The 6,046-nt window shown below is 38.7% G+C and overlaps 1 pseudogene; it reads right to left on the bottom strand.

The window, feature by feature from the left end:
• Window positions 1-1,560: 1,560 nt before the first annotated feature.
• LOC125146453 (transmembrane protein 223-like) lies at window positions 1,561-2,280 on the bottom strand (annotated as a pseudogene).
• Between the last annotated feature and the right edge of the window lie 3,766 nt (window positions 2,281-6,046).

Below are 6,046 nucleotides of genomic sequence, written 5' to 3'. Positions count from 1 at the left end.
TTACTTATTCTTCTACATTGCCTCTTTCATTCATGAATACATGACTTCATTTATCCTTTATAATTCCAAATTAGCACAGTAACTTTTGTCCCAGTAAAAACTTAACATTTGCAGAATTGACTTTACTTAAATTGAATCCTTCATAGTGAAATATTCTCTTCATTCCAGAAAGATAATGGAGAAATAAAAAGCAACCATTAACCTAAGATTTTTGATTTTCACGTCTTTTGAGATGCATTCTTTCCCCAAATCCAGGTTTCTAGATATGTAGCCTCTCATCCAAAGAGAAGTATTGTTGCAAAATAAGCAGTGCTAGATCAGCTCCAGCTCCCTTTACTGTTTACTTGCTCCCACAAGGCAGGCTAAGTCATCTTTCTCCAGGAGGCAGTTTAAAACCATTTCTTTAACTCTGTGTGGTGCAGGAAGCAAGTTGCTACCTACCCTGCATCTCTATTATTTTGATCTAAAGCCCTTAGCTTCCTTATCCTTTTCTTCTATGCAGGTGTCCCTCTTATGAGTAGGTAAAAATAACAATTTTGGTATAGCTATTTTAAATCAGAAGAAAACATTCCAAGAGGTTATTTAAAATAAACAACAACAGCAAAATACATAAAGTAGAGCTCTATTTTAGCCCTTCGGATTCAATCTATGAGAAAGGAGAGTGTCTTTAATGGGTCTTGGTCTCTCCCTCAGTCTCGTTCTCATACATTTAGTGTATCCAGTAAGGCACATCCCTAGCCTCCAGAAATTTATGTTACAGTGTGGAGACAGTCACATTAGCAAATAACACTGGTATGCAGTATGTAATATTTCTTAGATATGTATAAACTCCTGTGGAGACACAGAGAAAGAATGGCTCTGATAGAAGGGCCCATTCAGTTTTTGAAATCGATGTCATGTCTCAAAGATTGAAAAAGAGTTTGTCAGGCAGGAGAAAAGAAAGCCTATTCCACTACAGTGGAGGCAGTGTGAGCCTCTCATTCTGGAATGAAGAGAAGACTTCACTATGAAGGATTCAATTTAAGTAAATTCAATTCTGCAAATGTTAAGTTTTTACTGGGACAAAAGTTACTGTGCTAATTTGGAATTATAAAGTCATGTGAAACAGCACAGAGCATTTTTTAGTATTCCCTTTTACTCAAAGAGGCTAGCACAGGAGAGGTCAACTTCCAGGAGTTGAGGTTGGAAAGGGAGGCAGTGTGGAGTCATTCCACCTCCCTTACACTCTCACTCTGTTACACCACAGAGTAAATGAAGAGCTCTGTCCTCACTTTACACAAATGTCCTCCTGAAGCTTCCTTGCTACCCATTCTTTGTACCAGTTCTGTATGTTGTGCTTCAGACCTTTCTAATTTATTTCCTGTCCTCATGCTTTTGTCCTCAACTCTTCATATTTGTTTTTGTTTGTTTGTTCTTGTTGTTTTGGGGTGGGGGGTGACTGCTCTTTTACTTGCCGTTAATGAACTTTGGGGCTCCTTGTGTGACCTTGGTCATCACCCCATCACCAAGGTTCTGCTTTTGTTCCCCTCTGGGAGGGGTGAGTAACCCAAGGTGGTTTCTTCACAAGCTGCAGTAGGCACCCACAGTGTTGTCAGGGTATCATGTTGGGGAAATGTCCAGCTTTGTCCAAGAGTTAGTAGAAGTGCTGGCCTTTGATCTTCAGAGACAACATGGCATAGACTTCACCACAATGGACCATGCAGGATACCTGGTTCAAAGGAATCATCAGTGGTGAACCCGCTAGCCTGTAGCATCACTGAACTCAGAATAAAGGGAGAAGGGAAGACCAGCACCAAGTACCAGGATCCTGATGGTGCCACAGTGGACTGCCAGGCTGCAGCACCAGGGCATGGAGTGCAGGTCCAATGGCCACAGTCTGGGAAGTCTGTATCTGCAGGCAGTGCCTGGAGCAGGAGTCAGGCCAAGGAAGCTATGCTAGGGAGGCCCAGATGATGCTCTGGACCATGCAGAACAGCCCAAGGACTAAGAAGAAGTGGCCCCGTTCACACGTGAAGAACAGCACATCTTGTGGCAGGGCTGCATCTTGCAGGGTCCACTGTTATTCAGGTGTAACCTTGGCCTGCTTGGCTCCACTTCTGGGGCAGGACTTCCGCCTCAAACATTCATATTTGATGCAAGGCATTTCTGCTGATTTCTAAGCACATCCTTTACTGTTGTCTCTCCTGACAACATTTCTGAGAGTACTTCAGATAAACACGATTCCCAGTTTTTGTTGGCTTTCTCTTTAGTCCTGCCACGGGGAACACTCTCACAGGTCATATTGCAAAATGTTTGTACAATATGCTAAAGCATTTGGATTTTATTTTGAGGCCAACAGTGAACAATTAATGATGTGTAAGCAAAGGAATGACTTGAGCAGATTTGCATTTTGGGAAATATCCCTCTGGTTGAAGCGTAGAAATAAATCGGAATAGGATAAAAATAGAGGGAGGGAAATCCATGGAGTTGTTTGTAATGATTGAGACATGAATAGTGACAGGCCACTGATCAAAGATGAAGGGAAGTGGATTCAAGAGTCAGTCAGTACGTACCATGTCACGTTATCACCAGTCAACATAATCAACTTAGGTCAGTTTTCTCTTTTATTTCTTAAAAGGACCTGCCAATGCCTATATATTTTCTCTTGTTTTATCCCTTAAATCCATCTCTCCAACTAAAATAAGCAATTATGAATACAGAGAAATAAACTTCTAGAGCTGAGTTTGACATTATCTAAGGCAATTCCCTCATTAGACAGAATGGAGGTCTCACTGTGAGAGGCCACATATATAGTTTGCTCTCCTTTCTAATCTGCTTTTCATGCCATTTAACAAGAGCTTTTGTTTTCCTTTACACTCCTAATTTTCACTTAGGTATATTCTCCATCAAATAGAAGTACACACTGCTTCCATATTCTTCATTCTTTCTCCAGGGAGTAGACAGGGCTTAGAGAAGTATTGGAAGAGGGACACAAAATCCATGTGCAAGCAGTAATGACACTACTTACCCACTTGAGCCCCATTCCCCAAGTCACTGGGCTGGAGAACTCTCTCCTGTATTGTTACGTTCTGCACTATAATCCTGCCTGCTTCCAGCCCAATGGTTATGCCTCCCCTTGGAAAGCTCACGCTGTCTGTTTGGGGGTGACTTTAAATGGAATGTCACCCAAGTGACACCTTTGTGGCTTGTCATCAGCATCTTCCATTAAGTACAGCCATGTGAGTGTCTGATAGACTGTGTGAAACAGGCAATTTCCCAATTATAAGTAACTTTACTTGTTTTAACAGTCTCAAGCCTTGTCACACACTTCTGTTGAAGGAAGATATTGCTTCTCAGTTTGTCACAGACTGTGATGCCCTTATATAATAGCTTTCTGTATCTCAGTGCTTACTTTTAAAAGCCCACCAGCTATTTCCATGTTACTAACAGCTGTTGTTAAATTAAATTAAATTTCTAAGTAAAATAATTATTTTAGGGGAGATTCAGGACTGAAGAGTTTTGTGAATGTCAAATTACTTTTTCTGTGTTCACTTCAGGAAGTTCTAATTTCTTTTTATCCACTTTCTGTAACAAATTCCAGACTGTGAAGATGTCTCAAAGTTCTGTAACCAATCTATATTGTTTGCATTCCATTGTCTTTAATGCACTTTAGCATTTCTTTAATCTCTCCCACAGAGAAGAAATCCCACCTAATCTTATTTTTTTTTGAGTGGGACTTCTCCTTTGTACAAAATAAAATGCACCTTCAAAGGTGTCTCAGTAAATAACGTTTCTCTTTCACAGCTACATACATTTACACTTCGGAAAAAAAGTGAAAACATTGTCAAATGCAGCACATTAGTAGACTTTATGATCTATAATGAACTTTAGAGGTCTTGTAGTCTACTAGTTTGAAAAACAAATCATACTACAGACTCAGTGGTCACTGTCTACCAGGTAAAATATAGAATGTGAGCCAGAAACAAGGGGAATCTGAGCCTCAATCCCACAGAGGGGAATGGTAAAAGGAATAGTCATAAAAGGGTAAACAATTTGTCATACTGAATAGTAAATCAGTGGATGGAAAATACATATCTAATTTGCATATTAGATATTACATTACATTAGATATTACATAGATTTTATGTTACATCTAGTATTGCATATTAGATATTTGATCTAATTTGAGAGTAAAGATTTGCTCAAGGTCACACATTGGCTGTTTGAAGATGCACCCCTGAGTCTCTTGGCTGTGCTTCTTGTACATTACACCATAGCTGCTATTTGGCCCATTATACTAAGTATCTTGTCAGTAAAGAGAGATCTTTCCTTAAGAGAATAGATATTAGAGTCCAGGAGGTCTGTTTATATTCTTACTTCTCCACTATGTGACTGGGGGTAAGATGTTTTAGCTTTCTAAGCTGCAATAATTTCAACTTTAATATGATAATACTGACAGTACATATACACAGACATTAAATGACAAATGCATGCAAACTTTTTTGCTGAAGCTTGATACCATGCATAATAACAGTTGAGTCATTAAGATTTTTAAAAATTATATATAAATATTTGCCTAAGACAAATAGTAGCTAGTAAATGATGGAGTTTCCACCTCATTTTATCTCTAAGTTGGAAGACTTCCACTGCTTCCACTTCATTCTTAGGATCCTCATTAAACCCTCCTTTTCCACTCTACTTTGGTGCTACCAAAAAAGCATCTTACCTATAGAGTCTTTGAAATTTCGTTGAGAGTCTTCATAATGGGAAGTCCCTACCATTTCCACCATGACATTTTCTTAGAATATAATCAAATATCATCATCACTCTAAGAAAACGTTGCCTAATGCCTACATGTCTTCTAATCATACATTCAATTGTTAAATCACATTTCCGTCTTAGACATGAACATAATCTTCCAAATGCTTCAAGGCATATTCTTACCATTTACCATCTATAACTTATCCATCACCAAGTCTTATTATGCCTTAAACTCCTTCCCTTCAATGCCACTGTTGCAGTGGTTTTTCAGTTTCATTGTTTATTTTTCCTTTCCCTCCAGTGCTTCTCTTTGGAAGTCAGGCCTTCACACTGGTTCCAGAGTAGTCTTACTTTTTATAATGATAATCTCATCATTTCCTACTTAAAACTCATCAGTGACTCACTGGGTTGTCTCATTCACTATCCATACATCACAGTTCATTTTAGGGTAAGAATCAGGCCTTTAATGAAGACTGACTCCTTATTCTATAGGTTGGCTTATGGCCACCTCTACAGCTTTGTCTCTTGCCACATTTTTTGATATGAGTTCCCATCTATTCCCCACACCTTCCCACTATTGAAAATTATGTTTTGTATTTGACATGCTTACAATTCTATACATCTGTACTCCCCTCCCTGTCATGTCTGTCTTATTTTACTCCTTTCATTATTCACATTTTTAGATCTTCACTGTGGTAGGCAGAATAGTGGCCCTGCAAAGATGTTCAACTACTAATCCCTGAAACCTATTTCTAGTTGTGATGGCTAATTTTATGGGTCAACTAGGCCAGATATTTGACAAAACATTATTCTATACATTTTTGTAGAGGTATTATTTTTTTTTACATGAGATAGACATTTAAATAATTAGACTTAGAATACCCTCTATAATGTGGGTGGGTTTCATTTGGTCAGTTGAAGACCTTAATAGGAAAAAAAAAATTACCTTCTCCAGTGAAGAGGGAATATATCCATATATCTATATATCTACGTCTTTTGGTTTTGTTTCTGTGGATAACCCTGGATATACCATGGATATACCATGTTACTTGACCTGACAAAGGAAAAGGAACTTAACATGTGTGGTTAAGTTTAGGATCTTGAGATAGAAGGATCATCTTGAATCATCCAGGTATGTCCAACATAATCACAAGGGAGGAAGGAGAGGCAAAGTTAGAGAGTTTGGAGCTGCTATACCTGGCTGACTTTGAAGATGAAGGAAGGGGCAATAAGCCAAAAAAATTAGGAGGCCTCTAAAGCTGTGAAAGGCCAGGAGATAGATTCCTCCTAGAATCCAGAAGAATAC

This window comes from Prionailurus viverrinus, chromosome D1 (assembly GCF_022837055.1).
Source record: "Prionailurus viverrinus isolate Anna chromosome D1, UM_Priviv_1.0, whole genome shotgun sequence".
NCBI lineage: Eukaryota > Metazoa > Chordata > Mammalia > Carnivora > Felidae > Prionailurus > Prionailurus viverrinus.
This window is presented reverse-complemented; position numbering and strand designations above follow the sequence as displayed.